The sequence below is a fragment of the Carcharhinus amblyrhynchos genome, chromosome 6, assembly GCF_965287045.1.
Source record: "Carcharhinus amblyrhynchos chromosome 6, sCarAmb.v2.hapA, whole genome shotgun sequence".
NCBI classification, from domain to species: domain Eukaryota; kingdom Metazoa; phylum Chordata; class Chondrichthyes; order Carcharhiniformes; family Carcharhinidae; genus Carcharhinus; species Carcharhinus amblyrhynchos.
Genome location: NC_137329.1, coordinates 36,264,616 through 36,282,210, shown reverse-complemented (window position 1 = coordinate 36,282,210; position 17,595 = coordinate 36,264,616). Strand labels below are relative to the sequence as shown.

Here is a 17,595-nt window from a genome sequence, read left to right as displayed (position 1 = left end):
GGGACCACATTTGCTACCCTCCAGTCTTCTGGGACCTCACCTGTGTCCAAAGAAGAGACAAAGATGTGCGCCAGAGGCCCAGCAATTTCATCTTTCGCCTCCCTAAGCAGCCTGGGATAAATACCATCAGGCCCTGGAGCTTTATCCATCCTTACGCTACCTAAAAGCCCTAGCACTTCCTCTCTCGTAATAACTATATCCTGCAACTGAACCTCCGCTCCCTCCAAGAGACCGCACGATTCCGAACCCCTCTCCTTCGTGAATACCGACGCAAAGTATTCATTCAGGAGCTCCCCCATTCCCTCCGACTCAATACACAACTCTCCACTCTTGTCCCTAAGAGGACCAATTTTCCCTCTAACTACTCTCTTGCCTCTAATATAGGAATAAAATGCCTTAGGATTTTCCTTAATCCTACCAGCCAAAGCCATCTCATGCCCTCTCTTCGCCCTTCTAATTCCCCTTTTTAGCTCCCTCCTACTCTCTCTATATTCCTCCAGCGCACACTCCGTACCCATTTGTTTTGACCTAACATACGCCTCCCTCTTCTTCCTGACCAAGTCTTCAATATCCCCCGTAATCCACGGCTCTCTAATCCTACCTTTCCCATCCTTTCGCTTAACCAGAACATACCTCCCCTACAACCATTTCATTTTGTCCCTAAAAGCCTCCCACTTGCCAACCGTGGACTTGCCAGCTAACAGTCCCTCCCAGTCAGTTTGCTGCAGCTCCCTCCTAATCCTGCCATAGCTCGCCTTTCCCCAGTTCAGCACACTCCCGTTTGGACGGCACTCGTCCCTTTCCATTTTTATCCTAAAGTAGACGGACTTGTGGTCACTGTTCGCCACATGTTCGCCTACCTCTACCTCACCCACCTGCCCCGGCTCGTTTCCCAACACTAAATCCAGTATAGCCCCTCCCCTAGTCGGGCTAGTTACATACTGTTCTAGCGACCCTTCCATAACACATTTCACAAACTCCTCTCCCTCCGTACCCCCAGCTCTAGGCCCCCTCCAATTCACTCCGGGAAAATTAAAATCACCCACTACAACCACTCTATTCTTCCTGCACCTGTCCAAAATGCCCCTGCAAATGCCTTCCTCCACTGACTTTGGGCTGTTGGGTGGCCTATAGTACACCCCTAGCAATGTGATCTCTCCCTTTTTATTCCTCAACTCCACCCACAGCGACTCAATCCCTATCTCTTCCATATCGCCCTCCCTCTGCACTACTGTGATGTTTTCCTTGACTAACAGTGCCACCCCTCCACCTCTCTTCAACCCTCCTCTGTCACACCTAAAACACCTGTACCCAGGAACATTCAGCTGCCAGTCCTGCCCTTCCTGTAACCACGTCTCCGTTACAGCCACCACATCCAACTGCCTCACAAACATCAAGGCCCTAAGCTCATCCGTTTTCCCTGCCACACTCCTAGCATTGAAACAGACACAGTTCAACCCACAAGCATCCCTCGGAACCACCTTCTCCCTTATAATTTTCCTTTCACCCGTCTCTCTCCCAGCCACCTCCCCACCCCCCCTCCCTATTAGTTTAAATCATTCCTGAACACCCCAGCTAACCTCCCTGCTAAGACACTAGTCCCCCTCCTGTTCAAATCCTCCCCACCCCTCCTGTACAATTGCCTTTCTCTCCTAAACACCTCCCAGTGATCCACATAAGTAAACCCCTCTACCCTACACCAGTCCCTCAACCATGCATTCAACTGCATGATCTCGTCATTCTTAGCCCTGCTCGTACTGGGCAGCAACCCAGACAGTGCCACCCTGGAGGTCCTGCTCTTTAGTTTGGCCCCCAACTCCCTAAATTGCCTACGGACCTCTCTCCTACTCCTCCTTCCTATATCCCCCTCCCCTACGTGTACTATGACCTCTGCCTGGGTCCCCTCCCCTTTCAAAATTCCATCTACCCTTTCCATTATATCTTTTACCCCTGCTCCAGGGAGGCAGACCACCATCCTGGAGTCGCGCCCTTGCCCACAGAACCTCCTATCAATCCCTCGGACCCTCCCATCCCCTACCACTATCACCTTACCAGCCCCCTTCCGTCCCTCTAAGTCAGTCTCCCCTTCCTTCCTATTTTTCTGTGCCCCTGCCGACGAACCTTGGGGGGCCTCCGGGGAGGCCGGGGGACCCTGACTACTCTTCTTCTTCCTCTTTCCCCTCCTAACAGTCGTCCATCCTCCCTTCTCTTCAGCCCTTGAGACCTCCTCCTGCTTATGTTTCCCAGCCATTATCTCCTCGTTTTCCCTGACTAGAAACGCATCTTCCAGTCGCCCCTCGAGTTGCCTGACCCGGGCCCTCAATCGCTGCAGTTCTAGACATTTACTGCAGATGTGGACCTTGGGGACACGTGACACCACCAGGAACTCCCACATGTGGCACCGGACGCAACTTACATTCCTCCCTATATTCCCTACCATGTCCCAACCTCCTGTAAGTGCCCAAGGTAGAAATCTTCTCTAAGCCTACTCTTTCCTAAGCCCAGCGAGCCAAAGCCCTTCTCACTCAGTTCCCACTCACTCCGCTGCCTGCTCCCGACGCTGCCCGCTCTATGCTGCTACCCCTTTTTTATACCCCCCGCTCCCCCTTAACGACAATCCCCTGGCCTAACTTCCTAGGTCATAGGTTTACCTTGGAATGTCAACATATGGGCCTGTTCCAGAAAATTACGTGACTTCAGTCAACTATCCAGCATGGCCCTTGAAGAGGGAGAGCTAATTGCTTATTTGAACTGCAATTACTTTAATTTATGGGGAACAAAACTGGCTTAAAAGACAAAGGCTAGTAATTTAATGTACATCACCTGACAGATATAAGCTTTAAGTTTTGAACTTTAAAAACTCAGTTATGAATGAACTGAAAAGTGGAAGCGCTGCTCGGCCCACACTCTCTTTGCTTGAAAATAGAATGGTTATCAGTACCCACAAGGATCCTAATCTCACTGGAACCAATGGGTCCAGACAAGGAGGAGAAATCTCAGGGAATGGACTAGAGTATTTGAAAAAAAAAGATGGATGCCCTGTTAATCAGTTCTTGCTACTTGTTTTTAAAACATAAGTTTCATTTTATAATAAATCAATCATTGAGTTTATTGAAAGAAGCCTGGGTTAAAGTCTCTTTTATTCTGAATCTAACTGCAGTGAAGGCAAATAATTGGCCATTTTGGTGACTGAATTCATTTTTTTAAAATTATGCTGTGACCTGTGGAAATAAACTGCACATTCCTCCGAACCCCGCTACAGCACTGGCACCATAATCCCTTTTGTCATTTAATCACTCCTGTTCTCCACTTTATCACAGATCTTCTCATGTCCTTTCCTCCTTCTCCTGCCTTACACTTACTTAAAACTTGCTTCACCTTAAATATTTTCCGGTTCTTAAGTCAGTAACGCAAAACATTAAGTGTATTGCTCTCTCCAGATTGCTCCACTTGCTAAGTTTTTGTCGCATTTTCTGTTTTTAATTCCTGTATTATCTTGTGTTTGATGTTTAAACTTACACTGTAACTGTCAACATATTAGGACAGAATGCAACTGCACTACATTTTCTGTGCTAAAATAGAGATCTGAATTCAGGAACCATTGCTGGAAAAGTTTGTGCGAAGGAAATTGTAGAGGTCTTAAAATATTTATACTGTCAGACCCTGTATCCCACATTATCTCAGGTGTCCCAATAGTACCTAATCAAAATTCTTATTCCCACATTCAAAGTCATTTCTCCCAATACTGCCATGCTCCAGAATTCCTCTATCTCTAGTTCTCATTGTGCAAACATAGAATATTTAGAGAGAGTCTATGGAGATAAGGAAAATGTTGCCTTTAGTACAAAACAACCTACCGTACCTGCAACTTGCCATGATGTTCAACAAGAAAGAGCATGATCATGAGATATTGCATTAGTTCCTGTGGTGACGTATACTGTACCATTACATTATCCAGTTAAAACTGACACCTTGTACTACATCTCCTAAACTGCACACCTGCATTGCCACCCCGCTTCCTCCACCCAAGTCCCCAATGTGCATTTTTCCTGTAGGAACAACTGATTTCACCAGTCTACCTGAATGAGTCGTCAGCTTCTTTGAAGGATTGGGAACTTGAGTTCTGTGGCTGATTTCTCAGATTCTGCTCATCAGGAGAATTTGTAGATGATTCCAATTCACCAGTCTGGTACTCACCTGGACCTCTCAGTGAGAGGACATCTCTGGTCTGTTCAGTTGGACAAATAACTGCTTTGACTGGTGGATGGATGCTTCTGTATGGCAAGTAGTGCATGTCTGTTCTGGCTCACTATAATCGTTACCTGTTTGGATATGATGGGACTCTGGATGTGATATTTGTTCAATCAACTATTACAGTCTTGGTCAAGAATCCCTACTGGCTCTCCTGATTGGAGATCTGGTAAGGTTGTGTGCTGAGAGTCATTTGTCGTAGTTCCACATCTGGCTGGAACAATATTCATCCTCTTTCCCCCTCACACCCCCGCCTTGTACAAGTCATCAGTTTGACATGGGGCATGAGTGCACACATGAGAGAAGGTTGTTCTCAGCTGTCTCCCTGTTAGGAGTCCACGTGGTGACATTTGAGTGGAACTGATCAATAGCGCCTAAGTGCAAGTCGGATGCTGTTCTTCAGCAATGTTTTTGTTACGCACTGCTTTCACCTTCACTGTTGGTTTGAGAATATTTTGCCAGCTGGTAGTATGGACAAATTCACAGGGTGCAATAAATTCTTTTTAAGAGTAATCATTCACAAACTCCAGTCCATTGCCTGAGATTACATGGTTAGGGATTCCACATATTGCAAACCCTTGAGCAATGTAATTAGGTTTTAGAAATTGCTTAACTTCTATCCATCTGAGGTAGCCATATTCTATGATCAAGAACATTTTTCCTTGTGTTCAACGAGACCCCACTGGATGAAGATGACAGCAATGCTCTCATCTCCTGATAACACATAATGCAGTTTGATATAATCTCTTCCAATTACTTTGAGAGACTTGGCCAAACAGAATTTCTTGCTCCAATTCAAAATTTGTGATGCCCAAGTATCCATGGTGCAATCATTGCAACAGAGTCTCAGAACTCCAGTAATAACCACTCTCTCGTCACAGATGAGTAAAAATCAATGATGCTGAGGTATGCATTCTTCATCACCTTTTTGTGCATCTCTGATTTCATTTAGTTGTTGCTGGTAAAATTGTGACTGCTGTCGACACAAACCTCTTCAACAAGATCATCTTGATCAGACCGTACCACAGGAGTACAAAGAAAAACAACTGCTGCAGTCAACTGTTTTACATAAGAACATAAATAGGAGCAGGAGTAGGCCATCTAGCCCTTCGAGCCTGCCCCGCCATTCAATAAGATCATGGCTGATCTGTCGTGGCTCAGTTCCACTTTCCCGCCCTCTCCCCATAACCCTTAATCCCCTCTCTTATCAAGAACCCATCAACCCGCTTCTTAAAAATATTTAGCGAGGCAGCCTCCACCACTTCAACGGGCAGAGAATTCCAGAGATTCACCACCCTTTGAGTGAAGAAGTTCCTCCTCAACTCCGTTCTAAACCGCCTCCCCTTTATCTTAAGTCTGTGCCCCCTAGTCCTACTGTCTTTTTTGAGCGGGAAGAGTCTCTCCACCTCTATCCTATCCATCCCATTCATCATCTTATACGTCTCAATGAGATCTCCCCTCATTCTTCTAAACTCTAACGAGTACAAGCCCAGTTTATTCAGCCTCTCCTCATAGCTCAATCCCCTCAACTCCAGTATCAGCCTAGTAAACCTCCTCTGCACTCCCTCCAGGGCCAAAATATCCTTGCGCAGGTGCGGCGCCCAAAACTGCACACAGTACTCCATCTGCGGCCTCACCAATGCCCTATACAGCTGCAGCAAGACCTCCCTACTTTTATGTTCAATCCCCCTCGCTATGAAGGCCAGCATCCCATTCGCCTTCCTGACCACCTGCTGCACCTGCAAGCTGGGTTTTTGCGACTCATGCACAAGGACCCCGAGGTCCCTCTGCACCGTCGCCTGCTGCAGTTTTTCGCCTCGTAAGTAATAGTCCTTCCTACCATTTTTCCTACCAAAGTGGACCACCTCACACTTGCCAACATTAAATTCCATTTGCCATTTCCTGGCCCATTCGCCCAGCCTATCTAGATCCTTCCTGGAACATATTCTGGAACATATTCTGTCTTTGCAGCAATCATCGTCTTCAGTGTGAAACCTTGTACTCAAGCAGGCATTTGGAATCCAAGAGGTCCTTGAAGTGGAGACCAAGAACATTTTCCCTATCACTTGATATCTCTATCAGTGAATGGAATCATAGTAAAATGGTCTGCGCTTTCCGGCTATCTGTATCTGAAAGAATATAGCTTACAGTTTTAAAGAAGATGCATCTGTAGCAATGATAGTGGGTAGCTCTGGGTCATACTGAGCTAAAACATCAGTCGATATTAGAATTTCTTGATTTTCCCAAAAGACCCCTTGTGTTGTGCTACCTCCCAGCACCATGTACTGTCCAGTCAGAATATCTGATGTAATATCTTCTTGATGGCAACTAGGTTGGGCAGGAACTTTCTGACTTGGTTTGCCATACCCATAAATCTCTGGATCTCAATCAGGTTCAGAGGTGGAAACTCCTTGATTACTTGTGGCTTGTGGATCAGCTCTGATACCAGATGAATCCACAACATGCCCAAGAGACTTGTCATTGAGTTGCAAGAATTCTCATTTGTTTTTGAGTGCAATTCTTGCTTTCTGTAGGCATAGCAACACAGCTCACACTCCAATACGATTTTCTGTCTCAGTGAGTCCATGGATCAAGATATCATCCATATGACATGCAACTTCATCCAGTCTATTTAGGAAGCTTTACATTGTACTCTGGAAGATTTCTGGAGCTTACATGATGTCAAAGGGATGTCTGTTGAAACAAAATCTCCCAAATGGTGTCAGGGAGGTTGTGAGTAACTTAAGATTCTTCATCATGGTGTAATTGCCAAAAATCATTACTTGCATCTAGCTTTGTGAACTTTGTGTATTTAATCAGCATACACTAGTTCTATTAATATTTTAGACAGGCCCAACCTCAGACACTTATTCACGTAGAGATATTTATTCCACCACACCTGATTGGATTATTCTTCCTACATGACACAGTCTCAGACCTGACTTCCACATTTTTAACAGCTGCGACTGAGCACAGAAAACAAAGTAACAACAAGAAAAAAGCTTTTGTGCAGCTTCACAGCAAGCGTAAAATTTTTAAAACAATGATTCTTGCCATCGGGATAACTTACAATTTTACTATGATTTGGCAAAATAAATCTTAAAATGTTGTGGTTCAGTTCCCTCTCTCCAAGAGCTGCCTGTTGCACAATGTCTTCTGTTTAATAATTAACTTGTCAAACAAACCCATGGTAATCGTCTTGACCTGCAAATGAACTCAGCATTAATTTCAAGAATGCAAAGCTATTACATCCTTTAGTGATCAGAGTACATACTGATAATGCTACTTCCAAAATAGTTTCCCTGCCTCACTTAGCTCAGATAAGTCGCACAGAGAGAGCCTTTCCCCGCATCCCCCACCCCCCCCCCCCCCCACCCCACAATGAAACTTCAGGAGCTCCCAAAAATTCAATTTCCTTAAGTCGACAAGCAGCATCTCGGCCTTTTGGCTAAGATGCAAATAAAATCAAGCTTTGGGATAACTTACAAATTTACTTCTATGATTTGGCAAAATAAATCTTAAAATGTCGTGGTTCAGCTCACATTTTCCTTCTCACTAAGCATGATAGTAAGATAAAGTTGATAATGTATGGCTGTTGAAAACTGGTAACAAATGGATTATTCCAGAAACTGATGAAGCTCTGGCACAATTAGGTGTGATGCTTCGAAAGCTAGACTGGTTTCTATGCACATGTGGTGGCAAAGTACAGCTTTAATCACCCTAGTACAAAATATACAGTTACTCAGAATAGGGCTTTGGGGTTTCCCAAACTTTGGACCCCTAAGAAACACTTATATACAGAAGAAGTCAACCACAAAAAAACTATTGCGCAAGAAGTACAAACATAACAAAACAAACTTCAAAGATGTTTTTGTGTTTTCATATGTAAACTTTTTGATAAAATTAAAATGTTCTTTCATTCAACATTCAACTCTTACCTTTTTTGTCATTTTTAATGGGAGTGATGCCAACTGTTGGCTCACAAATTAATTTAAAACCTGGAGAGCAGGATTCTCATTTCAGACTCAAGAATGCACATACTTACCCGCCTTCTCTCATACATAATCACCCCACACATACAATCGCTTCTCTCACACTCATACATAGTCACTTCTCACTCCCCCCCAAACACACTTAATTATCCTTCAAACGCACACCCCCCCCCCGCCCCTCCCCCCCGCACAAACCTCCCCCCGGCACGCCCGCCCCCAGCCCTCTGCCCCCCTCCCCCCCGCACGCACGCCCACTCCCCATGCACACCCACCCCTCCCCCCTCACGCCCCCCCGCATGTATGCCCACCCCCCCCTGCACGCGCACGCCCACCCCCCGCACGTGCACGCCCACCCCGGTCCCCCCCACCCCTGCCACCCCGCCCCCCCCGCACGCACACCCACCCCCCACCCCTCCCACCCTCACGCCCTCACCCCCCCTCCCCCACCCCTCCCACCCTCACGCCCCCACCCCCACCCCTCCCACCCTCACGCCCCCGCCCCCACCCCCACCCCCACCCCTCATCACTCCCCCTCCCCCACGCACACCCATCCCTCCCGCCCCTCCCCCCCACGCACGCCCATCCCCATCCCTCCCCCCCTCACGCCCACCGCCCACCCCCCCACGCACGCACGCCCACCACCCCAGCCCCTCTCTCCCCCCCCCCCCCCACGCACACCCACCACCCCTCCCTCTCTCACACCCATCCCCAACACAGTCAGCCCCCTCTCTCTCTCGCGCACGCAACACACACAGCTCCCGCCCCTCGCTGCCCGGCCATCTTTCTTTCCCTCCCTGCTGCCTAATGATGGCCACCATCCTTCTCATCTGATGATGACTACCTTTCACCCCCACCTCACCTGCCTAATCATGGCTGCCTTCCCCAACCCCCTGCTGCCTCTCAATTGCCACCTTTCATCCCAGAGTATCAAAGGAAGTGGCCCAGAAAATACTGGATGCATTGGTGGTCCTCTTGCAAAACTGTATGGACGCTGGAGCAGTTCTTACAGATTGGTGAGTGGCAAATGTAACCTCACTATTTAAAAAAGTAGGGAGAAAAGAGGGAGTAGTACGGACCAGCTAGCCTGACATCAGTAGTGGCGAAGATGTCACAGTCTAGTATAAAAGACAGGATAACAGAACATTTCAAAATCTTAATCATAATTGGCTTTTCATAAAGGGATTGGACAAAGCCATCAGTGGTTTAACAAATCCAGTGGCCTTTTTTCAAGGATGTAACTAGTATAATAGATAAGAGAACCTGTGGGTGTGGTACATTTGGATATCTCGGCCTTTTGGCTAAGATCAAGTGTAGTATCGACATGCTGCACTTGATTGAAGTCATTAGGTTACATTTCAGCTTCATTTGAAGCAATTTTTTAAAGCAGCATCTCGGCCTTTTGGCTAAGATGCAAATTAGATCAAGCCTTGGAGGAGGAGCTATACCTACTCCAATCAGCTTGGATCATGTAGATCAAGCCCAAGACTGGTGGTGAGAGCCCTGTCTTATCAGCTTGGATCGGGAATGCCCCAACTTGTTGGGACTCTGAATTGGCTTTAATTTGACTTGATTGGATTGGAATAAAGTAAACAAAAAAAAAACTTGGACTTAAGGCTACTGATGTGATCCCTCATAAAAGGGCAAAACTAAAGCACATGGGATAGGGGATAATGTAATGGCATGGATCAAAAACAGAATGGGAATAAATGTTTCTTTTCCTGCATGGCAGACAGTTACTAATAGGGTATCGCAGAGATCAGTGCTTGGGCTCCAGCTGTTCACGATTTATATAAATGACCTGGATGAAGGAACTAAATGTAATGTTTCCAAGTTTGCTAATGACACAAAACTGGGCAGAATTGTGTGTTGAGAGGAGCATGCAAGGAGGTTTCAAGATGATCTGGACAAGATATGTGAATGGGCAAACAGAGGCAAATGCTATACAAAATGGCTAAATGTGAAGTAATACACTTGTATGAAAAACAAAGGAAGGGTATCAATTAAATGGTAGTATTTTGGAAAATGTGAATGTACAAAGGGATCTGGGTGTCTTTTATACTAGTCAATGAAAGTGGGAGACAAGTGCAGCAAGCAATTAGGAAGACAAATGATATGTTGGCCTTCATTGCAAGAGGATTTGAGTTCAAACATGGGGATGTCTTACTGAAGTTATACAGGGCCTTGGTGAGACCAGGCCTGGAGTACAGCATGCAATTTTGATATCCCTATCTACTAATAAATATACTTGCCACAGGAGGAGTGCAGTGGCAATTCATTAGGTTGGTACCAGGGTTGCCAGAACTATCCTATGAGGAGATATTAGTTTGACAGGGCTTGTGTTCACCAGAGTTTAAGAGGAGAGAGGGGAACTGATTGAAATGTATAAAATTCTAACAGGATGGAAAGACTGGATGCAGGGATATTGTTTCTTCTGGCTGGAAGGTCTATGGAAACACTTCTTCACTCAGAGTAGTGAACGTCTCGCATTCACGACCACAGAAGGTTGTAGAGGCCAAGTCACTGAATGTATTCAAGGAAGAGATAGTTTTTTTTAAAGATTTTAATGGCATCAAAGGGTATAGAACCAACATTTCAAATCTAAATGACCCTTCATCTAGACTCGAAACATTGGCTCTATTCTTGCCCCACAGATGCTATCAGGTTGCTGAGATTTTCTAGCATTTGCTGATTGTGGTTGATTGAATCAGAGGTTGGATTCTGTAGCACACATTTATTGTTGTAGACAAAGTTGATAAACATGCCAATTATTTTAGTTTAGAAGAATAATACAGCACAGGAACAGACCCTTTGATCCACCAAGCCTACACCGATACATGTTTTCTGTCCCTCTGTTAAGGTCCCGTTCATGTATCTGTCAAGATGTGCCTTGAATGTTGCTAACGTGTCTGCTCCCATCACCTGCACTGATCATCTGTTCCAGGCACCCACCCCCCTGTGTGAAAAACTTTCCCCACACATCTCCCCTAAACTTAACACTTCTCACCTTAAACCTGGGCTCTCTTGTAATTGTCCCTTCCATATGTGAAAAAGCCTTTGACTATCCACCCTATCTATGCCTCTCATAATTTTGTAGACTTCTATCAGGTCCCTCAGTTTCTGTCTTTCCAGTGAAAGAAATTCAAGATTATTCAACCTCCCCTCATTCCTGAGCCCTCCAGACTAGGCAACATCCTGGTAAATCTTCTTTGCATCCTCTCCAATACATCCATGTCCTCCTGGTAGCGTGGCGACCAGAACTGCATGCAATATTCCAAATGCAACTCAATTAAGGTTTTATATAGTTGTAACATAACTTGCCAACAATATTTGATACTCCAGTCAATGAAGACAAGCATACTGCATGCCTTCTTGATCATCTTATCCACCTATGTTGTCACTTTCAGGGGTCCATGGAGCTGTACACCCAGATCCCTCCGTATGTCAATGTTGCTAAGGATTCTGCCATTTACTGTACAATTCACACCTGAACTTCATCTTCCAAAATGTATCACTTCACATTTGTCGAGATTAAACTCCATCTACCAAGTCTTCAATCTTTATCCTGCTGTATCCTTTGACAATCCGCGTCACTATCTGCAATTCTTCCAATTTTTGTGCCATCCACAAACCCACTAATCACACCACCCACATTTTCCTCCAGATCATTTATGTATTACAAACAACAAAGGTCCCAGCACTGCTCCCTGTGGAACAGCATTAGTTACTGATTTCCATTTACTTTTGAAATTTATTTTTGAAATGGTCATATTAATCTCTGCTCTTCAAATAGTTTCTTTTGAAAGGTTACATTATAGCAAAGTAATTTCCTTCCTTACCAGCATAAACTAAGATTCTGAAATTTGTCACCTAACTTTGCAATTCTTCTATGTACATAATTCCCATTTTTACAAGCAGTCAGAAATTTCATTCAAGAATATATTTAATTCCAAAATTTACATATAGTCATCATGGTCAGAATTCAAATAAAACCCAAATGTCTCAATTTAAATACTAAACTATAAATTGTATACCCAGATTACTATTCTTTATCGGTGTTATCAATAGAGCCAATACTGCCACAACCAGATAAGACATTCCATTTCATACACATTCTTTCAAACAGCTAATCTCACTTCCTGATATGACTAAAGCAATAGAATAAGAAACACCACACAATAATTCATATCTAACTGCATCTCAAGTGGCCAGAGCTTTAAATAATGTCTTCTACTTCCTCTGTGTTCATATAATTATAGCAAAAGTTTAAAAATCATTTTCCTTCGAAACAAAAATCTTTAATCACAGAATTGGGAGGAGAAATATTTGTAATTTATTCCTGAGAACACATTACAAAGCAGTGGCATCTGAACAGGTCACTTGTCCATTCAAACATCACAGTAGAAATGGGGTTAGAAAATATTTTCTAAAATGGTCAATGTGAAATTTGCATTTAGGGATATTTGCAGTGATATGTGACCAGTTATATGGTAACTTAGACGGCTGAGAGGTTTCAGATTTGATCTGCTCAAACGTACAGCCACATTATATAGCTGTGCAGTAAATCTATGTAATCATCTCTGAAAAATACCCTGGCATATGGCCTTTAACACTCTTATCCCCTCAGATATTTATACAATGTTTCCCCTGCACCATCTTTCTGCTTCACTGTCATGACTCATTGTTTTTCATACTGAGAGTGTTGGGTTGTAGAAGAGTGGCGAGGATTGCTGATGCCTTGCAGTTTAGTATCTCTCCAGAAACTGCACAAAATCAGCAGCTACAATTAAGATTGAGTGTTAACATTTTTAAAAATTATTTCATGGCTCATCACATTAAAAGAAAAGTAGAAGATTAAAGACAGAAAGGCAGCAAATGAATCAGCATCTGAAAAGATAGGTGTTTAAGGTGTTACTTTTTAATCATGGTTAGGTCAATATTTCAATTGTGTTCAATTTAATGAAAACAGAAGGTAGCAATTTATACCATGTCTGACAAGATTTGTGTTATGAATTCAGATCTGCAACAGATATCTACTCAGCTGCGGCTTCAGTGGTGTCAGCCACTCCTATAGGTGGTCTGGTTGGTTGCTTCATAAGGAATCATAGAATCCTTACAGTTTAGAAGGAGGCCATTTGGCCCATTGAGTCTGTACTGACCACAATCTCATCCGGGCCCTATCCCCATAACTGCATGCATTTACTCTAGCTAGTCCCCCTGACACTAAGGGGCAATTTAAAATGGCCAATCAGGCTAACCCACATATCTTTGAACTGTGGGAGAAAACTGGAGCACCCAGAGGAACCCATACAGACATGGGGAAAATGTGCAAACTCCACACAGACAGTGATCCAAGTTGGAAATTGAACCCTGGTCCCCGGTGCTGTGAAACCATCGTGCCACCCTAAACGTACAGCATTGGAAGCTGATTCCCAATGCTATACATTTTCCTATTATGATGGCAGTGACCTAGAGTTCCTACACACTCTTCTTACATGCCAATAGCATCCAAAGAGAAATTTGAATCTATAGTTAAGATCTGAAAACATTAAAGTTAGTATTTAAGCCACAGCACTGAAGAAAGTGTTTCTGCGGAATTAATAATGGGGAACAAGACAATATTGAACAGGTATTTTGTGTCCATCTTCACTGCAGAAGACACAAAAACAACCCTAACCCTAAATAAAGTCCATTAAAAAAACAATCAAGGGATAAAATAGAGGGAGCAACTTAGATCACAATCACGAGGGAAAAGCGACTGGTAAACTATCAGAATTTAAGGTTTACATGTCCCCTGGACCAGATGGCCTGCATCCTAGAGTCTTGAAAGTAGTAACTGCAGAGAGTAGAAACACTGGTTATATTTTCCAAAATACACTGGAAAGATCCCAGCAGACTGCAAACTTGCAAATGTATCACTTTTATTGAAGAACAAAGGGAGACAGAAAGCAGGAAACTATAGGCTTGCTAGACTAACATCAGTCATAGGGAAAGCCATGAGTTCCACAATTAAGGAGGTTGAGTATCCTGAGAAAAAGAGACATGTTGTCGAAGATCTTCATTTTGCACTCATTAGGAGTGGTGTACAGGAATACTAATTGTAAAAGGGAACAAAAATTCCTGATGAGTGCAAGTCAAAAAGCATTAACAACATGTCTCTTTTATTCAGAAATACACAAGTTCTGTATTACCAAACAACTATTTATCAAGCTTGCAATAGCCGGACATTTAGAAAATGATAATGTGATGAGGCAGAGCCAGCGTTGTTTTGTGAAAAGAAAATCGTGTTTGACCAACTGATTATGGTGCTCCTTGAGGAAATAACAGGCAAGATGCATAAACGGGAACCTGCTGATGTGGTATTCTTGGATTTCATTAAGACATTCGTTGAGGTGGAGCATCAAATGTCACTACATAAAACAAGAATGCATGACTTAGGGGATTACGTATTATCAGCATTGGTCAGTTAGCTTTGTGCCTGAGTAGTGGGAGAGTATACATCCTGAGTCAGACATAGTCAGAGTGAGTGTGGAATCCAAGGTACAATGGGAATTTGGTGCAGAGTAGAAAAGGTGATTTTTAAATTTTATTTTAATTTTGTCTTAGTAGGCTTACATTTAATGCTGTAATTAAGTTACTGTGAAAATCCCTGAGTCACCACACTCTGGCATCTGTTTGGGTACACTGAGGGAGAACTTATAGCATGGCCCATACACCTAACCAGCGCATCTTTCAAATGTGGGAGGAAACTGGAGCACCCGGAGGAAACCCAGGCAGACACGGGAAGAACATACAGATTCTGCACAGATAGTGACTCAAGCATGGAATCAAATCTGGATCCTTGGCACAGTGAGGCAGCAGTGCTAACCACTGTGCCACCATGCCTTTTGTGGCTATGTTTTTAATATTCATAGAGTGGTTTTGCTGCAGGAATAGAGATTATGAAGGAGGGAGCTGGTTGGTGAGTAACTCACAAAGTCAAGTAAGTTTTAAGCATTTTCTAAACGGTTTTATTTAAAAGACTATGTCATGGCAGGAGAGCTCAAATCTATGCTGTGCACCTCATGCCTTCTGTGGGAAGCCAGAAGTGTTTCCATTCTGAGGCCAACATGTGTGCAGGAAGTGTCTCCAGCTGCAGCTCCTGGAGACCCAGGTTTTGGAGGTGGAACGGCAGCTGGGAACACTGTGGAGCATCCCTGTGGCAGACAGCATTGGGGCTAGCACATATAAGAGTTAACCACACCACAGGCTCACACTCCACAGGGAGGATGACCACCAGGCAGAGGAAGGGGACTCAGCAGGCAGTGCAGAAAGCTCCTGCGGCTATTCCCTTGCAAAAAATTCTGCTTTGTATACTGTTGAGGGGTATGGCCTCTCAGGTGAAAGCAACAGCAGTCCAACCAGTTGCATCGCAGTTGGCTCTGCTGCACAAGGGATAGGTAAAAAATGTGAGATTGTGATAATTCTAAGGGATTCAATTGTAAGGGGGCTAATCATTTCTATGGCTGCAAACAAAGCTCCAGGATAGCATTTTACTTCCCTGCTACTTGGGTCAAGGAACACGTGGAACGGTTGTAAGACATTCTGAAGGAGAGGGTGAATAGCCAATGTTCATGGTACACATTAATACAAATGACATTGGACCTCCTACTTTTTAACCTAAAATAGAATATAGTGATAGAAAGTAAGTAAGAAAAGTAGTACCTCAAAGGTAGTGATTTCAGGATTACTACCAGTGCCACGTGCTAGTTAGCCACGTCTGACTATAAATTGCAGGATATATCAGATGAATACATGGTTGGTGTGAGGAGCAGGTTTTAGATTCCTCGAATACTGGGACCAGTTCTGAGAAGGTGGAACCAGCACAAACTGGATGGGTTACACGGGAGTAGGACTGGAACTGATGTCCTAGGGAAAGTATTTGTTAAAGTAGTTGGGGAAGATTTAAATTCAAGTGGCAGTGGGAAGGGAACCCACACAGGTGTCAGAGGAGGGGGAATCCAGGACAAGAACAAAAGGCAGAAAGGGGAATAAAGAAACGTGGTAGGGAAGGAAATCGACAACCAGAATCAAACAAGGCTACAATGGAAAATAGTGGGAACAGGACAAGTAACATTATAAAGACAACTTTAAGACTTTGTGCCTTAGCGCATGGAGTATTTGCAATATAGTGGATGAATTCATTGCACAAATAGATGTAGGCAGCTGTAATATGGTCAGGATTATGAAGATATGGCTGCAGGGTGACCAGGAATGGGAACCGACATTCAGGAGGTATTCAGTATTTAGGAAGGGCAGTCAAAAAAGAAAAAGGTAGTGAAGTTGCATTGCTGGTTCAAGAGCAAATTAATGCAACAGTGAGGAAATATATTAGTTCCTACAATGTGGAATCTATATGGATAGAGCTAAGAAACAATAAGGGACAAAAAAGTTAGTGGTGGTTGCATATAGACCACAAATTGTACTGTGACTTTGCAAACACCATTAAATAGGAAAACAGATATGCATACCTCTGTAATTATGGATGACTTTAATCTGCATATAGATTAGGCAAATCAAATGAGTAACAATACCATTGAAGAAGATTTCTTGGAGCATATACAGGATGGTTTTCTGAACCAATACACTGAGGAACCAACTTGAGAACAGACCATCCTAGACTGGGTACTGTCTTGTGAGAAAGGAATAATCAGCAATCTAGTTGTGAGACTCCTTGAGGATGAATGATCATAATATTATAGAGTTCTTCATCAAAATGGAGAGTGAAGTAGTTGCTTCTGAGACTGAAGTCTGAATCTGAATAAAGAAAACTACAATGATATGAGGCACGAGTTGGCTATGATGGTTTGGAAAATGTTACTTTAAGAGATGATGGTGGATAGGAAACGGCAAATATTCAAAGAGCACATGGGTGAATTGCAACAATTGTTTATTACTGTCTGGCGCAAAACTAAAATGGGAAGGATGAGCAAACAATAGCTTACAAGTGAAATTAGAAATAGTATTAGATCCAAGGAAGGGCAAATTGGCCAGAACAAAATCAAGAGACCTCAGGATTGGGAGCATTTAGAATTCAGCAAAGAAATGCCAAGGGATTGATTAAGCAGGAGAAAATAGAATATTAGAATAAACTTGAGGGAAACAGAATTGTAAAATTTTCTACATCTGTGAAGAGAAAAAGATTGGTGAAGAAAAATGCAAGTCCCTTATAGTTAGAAACAGAGAAGTGTAAAATGGAGAACAAAGAAATGGCTGACCAAATAAATACATACTTTGGTTCTGTCTTCACAAAGGAGGAGACAAATAACGTACCAGGAATGTTGAGGAACACAGACTTTAGTGAGAGGAAGGGACA

General features: G+C 43.6%; 1 protein-coding gene and 1 non-coding gene across 2 annotated transcripts in view; one reads left to right on the top strand and one right to left on the bottom strand.

The window, feature by feature from the left end:
- swap70b (switching B cell complex subunit SWAP70b) overlaps positions 1-17,595 on the bottom strand; it is a 145,262-nt gene that overhangs the window by 77,238 nt on the left and 50,429 nt on the right. The window lies entirely within an intron of this gene.
- Positions 9,525-9,720, top strand: LOC145344589 (U2 spliceosomal RNA). Its single transcript, XR_013886898.1, has one exon. It is a non-coding gene; the product is annotated as a U2 spliceosomal RNA (small nuclear RNA).